Raw genomic sequence first — 15,619 nt, 5'->3', positions numbered from 1 at the left:
GGGATCCCCCACAGTGATCCATCAAACCTGGGAAGTCAAATATATCATAAGGATGTGTTTGTTAACAACTAAGGTGCACAGACAGAAATAAGCAAAGGGACATCACTAAAGTACCAATAACTTCCTGCTTCTTTCCCTCTTCCATACAAATGACTTCTTCCTCGTTCAAGTTTTTGTTTGACCCTCCACTTTATTTGTTCTCTGCAATGAGGTGGTTTTAAACCCCACTCCAATGGACCCCTTCTGACTAACTCACTGAACAAATAATGGGTGTAGGGCTGTCCAATAGAAATACAAGGATCGGATTCATTTTAGTGATTGTTGGGGTGAATACACCACCGCTCAGATTTTTAGTAGCCTTTAGAGGGCAAGGTTTTAACTTTTGACTTAATGAAAAAAGATTGTAGTCTTGTATGTTCCCACCTGGGCCTGTGTGCCAACCTGGATGTCAAGTAACTTCTTGTCAGTGCTTTCTGAACCCTCCCCTTCAACTGTCTCTCTTTCTGTCTCTCTCTCTCTCTCTCTCTCTCACTCTCTCTCTCTCCGAGTTAGGTTTTCCGAGTACTGCATGCTGGGTTGCCTGCCTTTTGTTGTCCTAGAAAACACCACCTGTTTCTCATAACTCTGTCTTGCACCAAATTTTCTGCTTATTGCCCTTCAATGCATACACAGGGATTACCTCATTCTAATGATTCTGCATTCTGACACTGGTCTAGTTGCTCAGGTTTTCTGTCTACCATCTTGTGATATACTTACACTTGACAACCTCATGGTAGCTATAGTTCCTCTTATTTGTTTACACATTAAACTAAATAAAAATACTGTAGTGTTTAGTGGTTGATTAGCAAACAAAACACAGAAGTCAGGGGATTAGTGACATCTTTTTTTACTTTTAAGTTAAAATAATTCAATTGAAATAATGCTTTCTGAAGTTTTAACTTATATCTTGATTTATTTCACTTTTTCCTCTTCAAAGATACAAGTTTAATATGCTAGATTAGTTATGGTTTGGTGTACCTTTCATGGTGATCACCTTGGGTACATGACTGTGAATTATATAGACTAGCTGGCCAATAAAAAACAATAATTGTATGGTATGTCTAAGACAGGCTTACATCAGCTGTGGTAGTAATTAGTAGGCTATTATATGACCGATATTTATAGTCTAGAATAATTTATTTTGCTCTGTCATTGCTACATTTCCGAAATCTGCATTACCTTCAATAGTACATATATTGAAATTGATTACAAAGTTGACCATTTTTGGTACCAGTTTTGGAACTCAAACAAAAGACACCCTTTCAGCAATATAGAGTGAACTTGAACATAAAGTTTAGTAGTGTTATCCTCAAAAATGATAATGTTAAAGTTATTCACAGTTTTAGTCATTAAATGCAAATAGTCTTCTTAAAAATATAATGATCTTCTTATAAGTTGGGGAAAAAATAAGACTTCTGAAGCACCGAACAGTACTCTTAAAGTGACAATGTATTAAATTCATGTTAAAGTGCACTGCTCAAAATAATTAAAGAAACACTTAAATCATCAGATCTCGAAGAATGAAATATGCAAGTGAAAAATCTTTACTGAGTAATACTGTGTAATTCGTTGAGAACAAAATTATGTAACAACAGTCAATGGAAACCAACATCACCAACCCATTGAGGGCTGGATTCAACATCACACCGAAAATCAAAGTCAAAAACTGAACTCACAGGCTGATACAACCTGCATGAATTTAATCTTGGCAACTCATACTCTTATTCTGAATAGTGTATTTTTCCTTCACATGCCTATATGCACTACTGACAACATCTGGGCATGCTTCTGATGAGACAGCAGATGGTGCCCTGGGGGATCTTCTTCCAGACCTAGATCAGGGCATCGTTGAGCTCCTGGACAGTCTACTTGACGGCGGTACATAACATCCCAGAGGTTCTCAATTGGATTCAGGTCTGGGGAACGTGCGAGCCAGTCAATGGCATCAATGTCTTTGCTATCCTGAGATTGCCTACACACATGAGCTTGGGCAATGTCCTGCACCAGAGTAAAGTATAACAATGGCCCTGAGGAATTCATCCTGGTATCTAACAGCAGTCAGGATACTTTTGCCTAGTACATGGAGGTCTGTGCGACCCTCCAGGGGTATGGCTCTGCAGACCATCACTGACCCGCTGTCAAACCAGTCATGCTGGATGATGTTGAAGGTTGCATAACATTCACGACGGCATCTCCAGACTCTTTCACATCTGTCACATGTGCTCTGTGTGAACCTGCATTCATCTGTGAAGAGAATGGGGCGCCAATGGAGGAGCTGCCAGTTATGGTATTCTTTGGCAAATGCCTATCGAGCTGTATGATGATGGGCTGTGAGCACAGGTCCCACTAGAGGACGTCCAGCTCTCATGCCACCTTCATGGAGTCCGTTTCTGACAGTTTGGCCAGTTGGAGGTCATTTTGTAGGGCTCTGGCTGTGTTCCTCCGCACACAAAGGAGCAGATACCGGTCCTGCTGCTGGGTTAATGCCTTTCTATAGACATGGCCCATCTCTTCTCCATGCTCTTGAGACTGTGCTTTGAGAAACAGCAAATGTTCTTGAGACTGCATGTATGGATGTGCCATCCTATAGGAGCTGTACTACCTCTGCAACTTGAACCGCCTGCAGGTACCACCTCATGCTACCAGTAGTGGCAAGGACACTAGTAAAATGCAAAACTAAAGAATCAGTCAGGAAGGATAAGGACAGATCAATTGTATCATTGTCCACCTGCAAAACTATTCCCTTTTTGGGGATTGTCTTACTGTTGCCTTCCCAGGGCACCTGTTGTTCATTTGCACCAAAGCAGGTGACATTGATTCACAATCGCTTATGCTTCCTGCCTGGACAGATTGATATCTCTGAAGCTTAAATGACTTGGTGTTACATTGTGATGATTAAGTGTTTCCTTCATTTTTTTGAACAGTGTAGAATGCAATGTAAGACTATCGTGATAAAAAAAAGCAGTGTCAAAAATCCTGGACCCTCCTATGTCCCAGGTCAAGGTTTAGTATAATTGCATGGAATATTCCTGGCCTGTGTATGTGTGAAAATTGCCAGATGAAGCACTCAACATATCATGATGGCTTACACGTAATACACTGACTTTGATTTGACTGAACCAAATGTAAGAGAGTTGCATGAATGACAGTTCACAAGTATCTCAATCATTTTTTAAGGTTAGATTTTCAATGTCTATAGAAATTAAACATTACAAAGTAAAAAAATATTTAAAGCAATGTTTAAATTGTTGAATCCAATTGCCACACAAATTTGCACTGCTCATTTCACAGACACTCCCACTTCAAGTGCTTCCACTGGTTTTTATTATTGAAGTGAATAGATTGTTTGAGCATAAATGAAGCTAAAAGTATTTTTTGTGAATACTAAAAATGCAGATTGTTGCTGCTTATTTTGGATCTGCTGCTTTACAGTTTCCATTCCCTAATACTGGGTGTTTCATCCATTTTCTTTCCTGCTTACGCAGTTTGAGGTTATTTGGAGTTGGTTCTTATTTTGCCAGCATAGGGCACAAGACTAGAGCCATTCTACTCTTACTCACCCCAGCCAGTTTATAGCTGCCATTAACCAGATACACCAGTTTTTGGGATGTGGAGTAAAAGATCCTCCCTTGCATGGGTAAAATGCCATAGTATTGTTCATGTATGAAATACTTATTTACTTATTTGTGTTTCATGTACACAAAAAACACTCGGCCATTGTTGCTAGCCAAAGGTTTTTTAGAAAAAAAACTGTGAATTTATTAGATGTGGATTTTTTACATTTTTTTTCAGGATCTTTCTGTAACTATATGTTTAAACACGATTGACTTATAGTATGAGAGGACTGCCAGACCTGGGTCAATGAGCAAATCCCAAGATATCCTAGGATAACTAGCTAGGGAATATCTTAAGAATTTGTCAAATGTTGGTTCATATTAAAACAAAAGATACTGTTATTCTAGATTTTACTGAACACACCATATTTAAGAAAATTGTAATTAATTAAGCTGTTACTTTCCAAATACCAATAATTAGCTACCACTCTTCAAACCTTTGATTATATTGTAAATGATAATAATATGGGCAAAATTCACATATGATATTTTAGTGAAAATAAATGTTATTATATTAAAAGAAATTAAAGCAAATTGTGTTTGAGTTTGTAAAACACATGGTTTGTGTTAAATGCCTGAATAAGGACCACACATGTAGCTGAATTTTGCAAACTGTTGAAGGTAATGAAAAACAATATTTTCACTACTGCATTATATGAAGCATTTTTCTTTTTCTTAAAATATTACTAGGATATACAGTATATGTTTTAAGGAAGCCTGTTTTAAAATCATTATGGTTCTGTTTTTTACATTGGTCCATGTTAAACATGGTATCTTTATTGCTTCTTTTTGAAATTAAAAACATATGTTAAACTCCCAGACAGAATCGTTGAAGATTCATTACCACTATAAATCTAAACCATCATTTCTAGGCATCGCTATGTAGGTACTACATGTTGTTTATATCTATAAAGTCTGACATTAATAACATGATTTACAAATACCTGAATGCATAGTTATGTAATATATATTTTAAAAGATTAAAGGGAGAGTATGTTTCAAAGGGTTCAAATATGTATTAACACTGCATTTCATGTTCTGTGTAATTTATTTTTGCACAGTTCTTGATAAACGTTTCTTCTTTTAAAATCTATAGCAATGATGATTGACTTGTGATAATAATAGGTAGCTTCTTTTGCTGTCATGTTTGTCTGGTAAATTTTTAGCAGTGCTTCTGTAGTCCAGTATCGTACCACGTCTTCAAAAGTCATGCATTTTATTTTGAAAATGAATCGCTATATTAGTTTTGGACACTGCAAAGGGATGATACCACTGTATTTTTTCTTGGTTACATTTATCAGAAAACACAGCTGAAATCTAAAAATTGTGATGACAATGGAAGTTCCTGGAACTTTACCTCTTTTAATTTTTCACCATTATAATTCTCTTTCCTGTATCAAACGTTACTTTGTAAAATTACAAGTTATTACAAGTACTGCCATACTACCTCTTTTTTCTTTTACTGTACTGTTGCTTATGTTTACAAAAATGAGTAATATATCATTTTTTATTACATTTGAATAATGCAAAGACTTGTTTTCAGTGTCAAAGTTTTAATAATGTCTTAGTGAAAGACAGGTATTTTGAGCTTTTTGAATTGTTTTGATAACCTTATTAGTAATTAATCATTTTTCTTTTTTGTTGTACCATTTTCTTAAACTTTTACCATTATGACATTGTGTTTATTGTCAGTGATGTTTTATAAGATTATGATGAAGATGGGCACCAGTATTTTGAGTATTTTTATTGGACATGGAGATAAAGTATTGTCAGAATATTTTTTGTGAAGAAAGGGAAAGAAGACTTTGTACTTGAGCAAATTGTTTCCTAGTTATAACTTAGATTTGCTTAGTGACTATGATGTAGCTAGCTCAGTTACACTTAAATAAGTGATCTCTGACCTTGTTGAAAGTGGCCTTGGTCATACTAGCCGATTTTTTTTTTTTTTGCTTAACCCTTAAGCACACCTCTTCTACTTGACTTCTGTACATTTGATGGGCAAGAAAGTTATTAATTAGGAGTGCTGAAGTAATGGACATGGTTTAGCAGTATAACCTCTTAACTCTTAAGTGTAGCATGACCACAGAATAAGGTCATCTAACCCCTTACCACACATTGCCAACATGTACATGTTGATGCAGCTAAGGTTGGGTTGGGTTGAGGCCTAATAAAGGAGGCAGTAATGAAAGGAGGTTCAGCACGTGATTATGCTATATAGTAGGTGTTTAACCTTTTCAATTTTACATTTAAAGCAAGAGGTGCTCTGAATTGCATGACTATGTTATGTCTTTTTTTGCATGATTATTTGCCAAATATAATCCACCTTATTGAGGCAGCTAAGTTGGCAGTTACCAAACTACATTGAAAAGCTAAATACTAACCAGGCCCTGATTATGTGACCACATGGTGTAAAGTACTTTGTTCAACTTTTTGTTGTTTTAAAAGTACTACATAAATTTGACTCGACTGGACTTCACTCATTCAAATGGCAGCAAAAGCAAAAATCGATACATTAAAGGCAGTTCATCAGAAAACTGCTCTCTTCCCTGACTATAACATTTAACTGTATTTTTTGAAAAGACGTAAGATTCTCCAGTCTCTAGCAGTGTCTTGTATAGTTTTTAGATATCATCAACATATACAAAGCCACATACACAGTAAGCAATCAGCCCCTTAACTCAGTGTAAGCCCAATACCATCTGGCATAATCCATAATAACTCAACTATTTCAGCTGGTTTGTACATGGCCAATTTAAGGAAGCACAGTGGAGCAGTCTTGTGCATAGCCTGGCATTCTGCTGGAGCTTGGATGTGTGGAGAAAAAAAAAATCGATGGAGCTTGGTACCATGTATGACAGGGTAGATGTATAAGTATTCAACATTGTTTCCACTTTGAGTAAATGGCAAATATATGTTTATCAGCAATACATTGTTACAGTATAAATTAGATTTTGTTTGCATTACTTTGATAGAGCTTTTATAGCAGTTAAAAATATCAATTCTCTTCTCTATTTGACTTGTCATTGATTGTATTAAAATGCACTTCATTGTGTACCTGCCTGTATCAAAAAAGATATTACTGTGTATTGGAGGGGTGGAGCCGACCCAGACACAGACAGGCGGACATGTTGTTTGTCACCACCACACGTATTTTATTTACAAATATATACAATAATTATAAATGGTCACTCAGACCCAGTTCGTGCACAATACCCCAAACACTCAGTCCTGGCCTCAAATGCCTCTTCTTCGGGCCGCCTCCACACCTCTCGTGCCTCGTCCTCCTTCCACCCAACTCCAGCCTTGAATGAAGGGAGATGATGGCCCCTTTTATACTCTCCCGGATGAGCTCCAGGTGGTTCCGGGCATTCCCCTCTTGGCCACGCCCCAGCGTGGCGGAAGTGCCGGCTGTCCTCCCGGCAGCTCTCCGGGTAACCTTCTAAGTCTTCTCCCCAGCACTTCCTGGTGTGGTGGAAGTGCTGAGGCAACAGGTCCCCAAGGCATTGGGGCGCCTCCTGGCGGTGACCACAGGCCCCTACAGGGTGGGCCTTCCATGCCCTCAACCCGTGGCCCCCAGAGCAACCAGGAAGGCGGCCCCCACGTGATCCAGGGTGGGCCTTGACCCTCTTCCGGTCCCTTACGGCATCCCGGCCGGGTCGTTGCCCATGGCATCCCTGACAGAGGATAATGATAATTGTACTTAAGCATATCACTAACATACATAAACTACATTAATAATATTAATGACAGAGGAATTCAGTTTGCATTTTCATTTTAATGTATTTGTACTAGATATGAGATGTTGTATGTAAACTAAAGATTAAAGGCCTACTTCTTCAGAATGCACTGTATTCTTGCTAGTGTAACAACAGTCATGACAGTTGAATTCACAATTAGGATAAAATGGTTTTGAAAATGAATGAAATTTCCGTTTTGCTTGGGGTGGATTGAATGATCCAGCTGAATAAACATAATAACATTTAATAAAATAGTAGCGATATTTGTATGTTTTTGACAGATCAGTGGAGACTGTAAATGCTTTCCTCTGATTCCATTTTAGCTTACTAGCCTGTGTTGTGTCAAATACAAAAATCAAATAATTTGTCGGGGCATGTGGTTTCCATTACCGTCTATAAACATCAAAATTTCTAGTACACACATTCATTTTATTTTCTGTACAAAGTATATGATTTTTCTAGCATATTAATACCTGATCAATCTAACGTAAATGTGTATACATTTCAGATTTAGGTTTGTTGTTATGTGTCTTTATCTGGTTTTATAACTGTAGCATTGTGAATTGTTTTATGGTTGAATTTAAAAACTTGACAGATATTATTACCTGTCTCAATGCTTGATGAATGGTAACATTAATGTCTTTCATAAGTTAATAGTGAAAATCAATGTAACAGCAGCGGGAACCCATGTCTGGCAAAACGGATCCTATAACACAGATAAAAATCGATATTTTTTTTACTTTTTTTGTGTATTTACTGTATGTCACATCCATATATACAATATAATACTAAGAGTGTATTTGTATTTATCCATGCATTTAACCCACCCCTTTTCCGAGGCTTACAGTCAATCATGGCTATATTTCCTAATCCCCAGTACTTTTAGATATCTCATTTGTTCATATCCTGTTATTTTTACTTTACCTGACATCATAGCTCAGTAAAAATAGAAGGATATGCCTACCATCATGGCTTTTGGTAATATGTGTGACAAAATGTTCATTGCCTGGATAGAATTTTGCAAAAAGAGCAGATCAAATTTAAGTTTAAAACCTTCCTTTGAACAGAATATGTTAGAACACTCTATACTGTGTGAACTTGATATTTTAAATCATGGTGTTAATATATAGTATAACCCAGTTATTGACAAACAGCAGACCTGACATGTATACTGAAGAAGTTATACTACATAGTCAAAAGTTTGTGGGCACCTGACCATTTTGCCAATATGAGCTCTTTGGAAATCCTATTCCAAAATCATGGACATTAATATGAAGTTGACAAAACTACCAACTCCAAACCCCACCACTCCACTACTTTTGAGGCTGTAACAGCCTCCACTCTTCTCCGAACTCTTTCCACATAATTTTGGAATACAGTGGTATGAAAAACTATTTCCCCCCTTCCTGATTTCTTATTCTTTTGCATGTTTGTCACACAAAATGTTTCTGATCATCAAACACATTTAACCATTAGTCAAATATAACACAAGTAAACACAAAATGCAGTTTTTAAATGATGGTTTTCATTATTTAGAGAGAAAAAAATCCAAACCTACATGGCCCTGTGTGAAAAAGTAATTGCCCCCTTGTTAAAAAATAACCTAACTGTGGTGTATCACACCTGAGTTCAATTCCCGTAGCCACACCCAGGCCTGATTACTGCCACACCTGTTTCAATCAAGAAATCACTTAAATAGGAGCTGCCTGACACAGAGAAGTAGACCAAAAGCACCTCAAAAGCTAGACATCATGCCAAGATCCAAAGAAATTCAGGAGCAAATGAGAACAGAAGTAATTGAGATCTATCAGTCTGGTAAAGGTTATAAAGCCATTTCTAAAGCTTTGGGACTCCAGCGAACCACAGTGAGAGCCATTATCCACAAATGGCAAAAACATGGAACAGTGGTGAACCTTCCCAGGAGTGGCCGGCCGACCAAAATTACCCCAAGAGCGCAGAGACGACTCATCCGAGAGGTCACAAAAGACCCCAGGACAACGTCTAAAGAACTGCAGGCCTCATTTGCCTCAGTTAAGATCAGTGTTCACGACTCCACCATAAGAAAGAGACTGGGCAAAAACGGCCTGCGTGGCAGATTTCGAAGACGCAAACCACTGTTAAGCAAAAAGAACATTAGGGCTCGTCTCAATTTTGCTAAGAAACATCTCAGTGATTGCCAAGATTTTTGGGAAAATACCTTGTGGACTGATGAGACAAAAGTGAAACTTTTTGGAAGGCAAATGTCCCGTTACATCTGGCGTAAAAGGAACACAGCATTTCAGAAAAAGAACATCATACCAACAGTAAAATATGGTGGTGGTAGTGTGATGGTCTGGGGTTGTTTTGCTGCTTCAGGACCTGGAAGGCTTGCTGTGATAGATGGAACCATGAATTCTACTGTCTAACAAAAAATCCTGAAGGAGAATGTCCGGCCATCTGTTCGTCAACTCAAGCTGAAGCGATCTTGAGTGCTGCAACAGGACAATGGCCCAAAACACACCAGCAAATCCACCTCTGAATGGCTGAAGAAAAACAAAATGAAGACTTTGGAGTAGCCTAGTCAAAGTCCTGACCTGAATCCAATTGAGATGCTATGGCATGACCTTAAAAAGGCGGTTCATGCTAGAAAACCCTCAAATAAAGCTGAATTACAACAATTCTGCAAAGATGAGTAGCCCAAAATTCCTCCAGAGCGCTGTAAAAGACTCATTGTAAGTTATCGCAAACGCTTGATTGCAGTTATTGCTGCTAAGGGTGGCCCAACCAGTTATTAGGTTCAGGGGGCAATTACTTTTTCACACAGGGCCATGTAGGTTTGGATTTTTTTTTCTCCCTAAATAATAAAAACCATCATTTAAAAACTGCATTTTGTGTTTACTTGTGTTATATTTGACTAATGGTTAAATGTGTTTGATGATCAGAAACATTTTGTGTGACAAACATGCAAAAGAATAAGAAATCAGGAAGGGGGCAAATAGTTTTTCACACCACTGTATGTCTGTGGGAAGTTGTGCCCATTCAGCTAAAAGAGCATTTGTGAGATCAGGGACTGATAAGTGTATCCTAGAGGTGTTCAGAACGGTTGAAGTCAAGGCTCTGTGCAGACCACTCATGTTCTTCTATACCAAACTTGTCAAATCATGTCTTTATGGACCTGGTTTGTGCACAGGTTCACAGTCATGCTGAAACTGAAAAGAGCCTTACCCAAACCCACAAAATTATTTCTATTAACAAGAAAAATAATTTAAATAATTTTTCATACATTCTTATTGCAATATCTAAGCAAAATATTTGTTTGTCCTGTTTTACAATATTATTAAATGAATTACCATGTTTATCTTATTTGAAACATTTTTTCTGTGTGCAACATCTAAAAACTCAGAACTAGAAAGTCTCATACCAGTGTTGGATTAATTATTTTTAAAAGCTGTTCTTTTATTTATTCTCTCCAAAATTACACATACTGTAGCTTTAAAGTAGTGGCTGATCTTTTTATGATGGATATCTTTCATAGTTTTAGAATGCTTCCAGTCAAACTCCACCTATTGGAAAATACCTTAAGTAAAGTGCTATGTAGTTAAACAAAAATTTTAACTCGTACAACAGATAAAGTACAACACAGTAATCAGATTTGCTGTATTCTCAGAGGATAGGATGGAGAGGGAATCTTCATGCTGCTAATCTCCATCCTCAATTCTTTCTCTGTCTTGCATAAAATCACTTGAATTTTCAAATGTCTTCAATCTATCATCTACAGACAGTGGAAGTCATTTTTGAAGTTTCCCAAAGTGTCTTGTCATGGTTTCCCTTTGTCCTTGTTTAGCAGGACAAGTATAAAAAGTGCACAAAAACAGAGCAAAGAAGCAAACACGTTAGAAAGGTAAAGGTTGTATATGTATAATACTAAAGAGCAAGGATAACCACAACATGAATAACTGTTTTATTTTTAGTAATTGTATGCAGCTGTAGCCTTTAAGACTAAATGAACACCATATGCCTGTGTCTTGTGTATTCTCGTGGGGAAGGGAGCGACCATAAGTACATACACATAGGAAATTTGGAGGGATTTCCCTCTATTGGCCAGCAACTAAATAGTGAAGTTTAGTTGTTAAGGCTTTGTTCAGTAAGCCACAAGGTTGCTGGTTCAATTGTGATTAGTAACTCACTGTGTGAACCTAAGAAAGTATTGTGTGTTCCCGTTGTTTCCATTGTAAATGTATAAATAAATTATACTATAATCAAGTGTGTAAGTACCCTTGCATTATTTATATTATGAGAAAGTACCAAGTAAAGAAATGTTTAAATATCAAATATCAAATTTTGCCTTTTTGATTGTGTTGTATTTTAATATTGTAAATTTGGGTATCTGCTCACAGTAAGGTATATATCATTAAGTAAAAATTAAAAAATTAAGTGGTTGAAGAACCTTAATCTAATATCATGTGAGGGCACTTGAAATGCTTTTATCCTGATAATTACAGCTTAATTGTTAAGGTGAACTGTTCTTTGCTTGCCGTTTTTCAAAAAAAAAAAAAAAAAGGTAGCAGATTAGTACTGCAGCTTAGTTCCTTCATTTTGTTAGAAGTTATTCTCAATGTCTTAGACCAGGGACATTCAGTGGCCACTATACAATAGCTATAGATAGTACATGCCATTATTCATCTAATAGGAAATGCCATTGTGTAATATAGCTAAACTTAATTCACGTTTTTATGTTTTTGAAAACTGAAAGATATTTCCTTAGAATGGAAGTCTGTATTATAGTACATTACATCTCTTTTCCCATCATACTGCAAAGGCATAACTTCTGTATAATTTTTGTATAGCAGTGACATTTACTGTACACAGTATTCTAGGTATGGTCTTGCTAGCCTATATTTGTATTTAAGTTTCTATAATATAACCTCAAATTTTATTTGCTTTTTATTATTTTTTTGACACATTGCCTAGAGAATATGAATGCTGTATCATTATAAACCTCTACATATTTTATTTTGTGAAGGTTGCTTATTGTTGGTTAATGTTGCCCATCTTGTTACTATAATGAATTCTCCTTTTGCCAAAGTGAAGCACTTGCACTTTTGTATATTAAAATGCAATTTCAAATTGTTAACACAGTATGAAGTGTATTCATATCTTTTTTAATTATTCATATTGTTTTGTCAATGTGTTTATTATTTTTGTTTTATTTGGATGGTGCCTGCTTTTAATAATACTGCATAAAGTGGAAAATATCAGCACAGAAGTGAAACAAGATACTGCCAGTGCTAATGGTACAACTTCTGAGCAAAGAATAGTAAAGCTATCAGCACCCAGTAACTGAAATGGGGCACAGACTCAGGGGAGTTGTTGGGCTTAATTAATTTTATTAAAAAGTATCAATTAAAGGAGATAATAAGTCCACAATGGATGAGATGCATCCATTAACCAAGTTCATGTAAATACAGCTATCATTATATTGTGCTTTAACCTATAATAACTAAGAAGATGTTAAAGAGGAGCAAGTCGACTTTCACACTTTTCAAGACTGCATATAATAGAGGTCATTGAGAAATGTATAAAATAAGGATCAGGAACACATCACAGAGTAGTCATTTCTAGTGATTTTAGTATTTTTCAGCATGCTTAAATAGGAAGTTCTTAAAGTTATCATTATAATGCTGTATGATCCAATGGCATTTTACAAGTAGAGTTAATTTATGTTGTAGAAGAAAGGTTTCAGTTCTGTAGTGAAGTCAGAAACCAGAGGGGAAAAACTCAAGCAGATGGTTATAATTCTGATACTGAACTACATATACTCAAGTTTTTTGGCAGAAAATGTACATATGAACACATATGTTGAGGCGAGTGATGATGTTTTCAGTTTACAGATAATTCTAAAAAGCTTGATGACATCGGTGGAGCTAAGGTGAAGGGACAGATTTAGAGTGGAGTGAAGATACGGAAATTAAAATCTTGATGTATATGGGCAGTGTAATATACAGATTTGTGTTATCCTTCAGCCCTTTTTCTGAAATAACCTAACGTTTTGGGTAAATCAAGATTCAGTCATGATAATTTTGGCAAATAATTTTGCATTCATAATTATGAACCTGTTTTTTCTTTTTTTCTTTAAAGAAATCAAACTGTTCTGAAGGTAAAAGAAGTCCTATCTAGTATTTATCTCATATTTTGACATTTGTATACAATAAAAGGCACGTGGGTATATGTGTAGTACACAGTGAGTTTCACATTTATAATATGGTTGAACACAAATGTATCATTAAGAAAACTAACAGCTTTTAAGAAACATGCTTTTGCTGTCCGGCATTATCCCCTTTATGCCTTGAATTAAGGCCAACTACTATGAATTCAGAAATAACAAGTTCAGTTTTTATGTTACACCATGCTGGCATACCCTAATTAACTTTGTTCTTTATTGCTATTTTACATTGCACTCAAAATGCCACAATGTTGAATTTTATTTGTGCAAAATTTGTAAGACTCTAAGAAACATTAAGTTTCTTTCATTAGTTACAATATACTTTACAGTGTATGTGCATTTATGTGTACAGTAATATATTGTCCAGTAATTTTTACTTAATTGTAGAATGAACACATTGTCTTTTATGATAAAATGAATTTTTTATTGTACATTTCATATGCTGTTGAATTCTCCATGCATGCATTTTATTTGTTTGTGGGTACAGATATTTTAAAGCATATTAGGTGCATATTAGTTGCCAGTCAGATAGACAAATATGCGTTTGTAAGATGCCAGGAGAATAGTATAGTGTAGTGCCTACTGTAAAGTTTTTTAGAGTAGGGATAATGGACTGGGGCAGTTTAAAAGATTTGGGCTTGGACCCCTGGTTCAAATTAAGGGTACTGTTAATGTTACAGCATAAAATGACATTGTAGACAATTATGTGCTTCCATATTTGTGGCAACAGTTTGGGGAAGGTACTGTATTTCCCCAAAATGACTGTGCCCATGTGTACAAAGCCAGGTCTATAAATTTGGTGTGGAAGAAAATGAGTGGCCTTCACAGAGTCTTGACCTCAACACTATTGAACATCTTTGGGATAGATCCCTGACTACAAGCCAGGTCTTCTCGTCCAGTGTCAAATGCTCATTTGTCTGAATGGGCACTGATTCCTACAAACACACTCCAGAATCTTTGGGAACGCCTTACCAGAACAGTGGAGGCTAACATAGCAGTAAAGAGGGCTCAATTCACAATTAATGTCCAAGGTTTTGGAATGGAATGCCCAACAAGCTGATATGGGTGTAATGGTGAGGTGTCCATAATGGTTTGGCCATACAGTGTAGCTAGAAAATACAATTCCACATATAAATGTAAAGAAAAATAAAAAGTAATGAAAAAGTATGGAGAAAAAAATAAAAAGTTTCCAAATGTACATCTACAGAATGAGAATAATTGCACAACAAATTCTGTACATAAATACGAAAAATTAAGCACTGACAAATAGCAGGAGCAATTTGGAAATATAATTACACTTTTAAACAGTAGATATCAAGCAGAGATACAGAAATAAGTCATACTTACTGCATATGTATAACTATGAAACCGAATATTAAGTAAATGAAAATAGTTAATTGATTGCAGGTGGAGGCTTCAAAGTCAGAAAGCTACTTATTTTGTATTCTACTAACTAATATGCAACTTTTCTGTCACTTGATCTTTCTGAGAAACATAACATGCCTATATTAATGTCTATTCCATTATAATGATAAAAATAAATTGTGATTAAAATGTACCATATACTGTAATTCTAGGGTTTAATTAAGAATTTTAGAATTCAGTGTGTACACATGTAACAGTTCCCTCTGGGTCCTGAAGCTTTATTTCCAGTTTCTTTTTTAGTTTTTGCATTTAAATAGGGCACTGTTTCAAAGTGTTTTCTATTGGCTTTCTCCATATTCATTTTTTTCTTTAATTGTGAAGCAACTGTGTAATCAGTCTTGTTATTGATCAGATGGGGGCACAATCAGTACTTCTGGGGCACAGTGGCTACAAAGATTTGTGGCCGCCTTTGTACCATTCAGCAGCATATGATGGAACCTCTTTCATTTAAAAGAACATGGCAAAGCGAAGTTTGTCTTGGTGAGTTTTGGCTAGGTCACTTTTTTGCTAAAAAGCAAGCCAGATTAATGGTTTGTCATTTGCATTAATCTTAGTAAAAACCTTTTACCAGGTTATTGTCCAGCTGGAATTTATAAAATTAG

At 36.1% G+C, this 15,619-nt stretch overlaps 1 protein-coding gene across 1 annotated transcript in view; it reads left to right on the top strand.

Moving 5' to 3' along the window:
• Positions 1-15,619, top strand: part of pdlim4 (PDZ and LIM domain 4) — a 66,679-nt gene that overhangs the window by 41,943 nt on the left and 9,117 nt on the right. The window lies entirely within an intron of this gene.

This window comes from Polypterus senegalus, chromosome 13, assembly GCF_016835505.1.
Source record: "Polypterus senegalus isolate Bchr_013 chromosome 13, ASM1683550v1, whole genome shotgun sequence".
Lineage (NCBI taxonomy): Eukaryota > Metazoa > Chordata > Cladistia > Polypteriformes > Polypteridae > Polypterus > Polypterus senegalus.
Note: the sequence above shows the minus strand (reverse complement) of the source record. Positions and strands in the feature narration are given on the sequence as shown.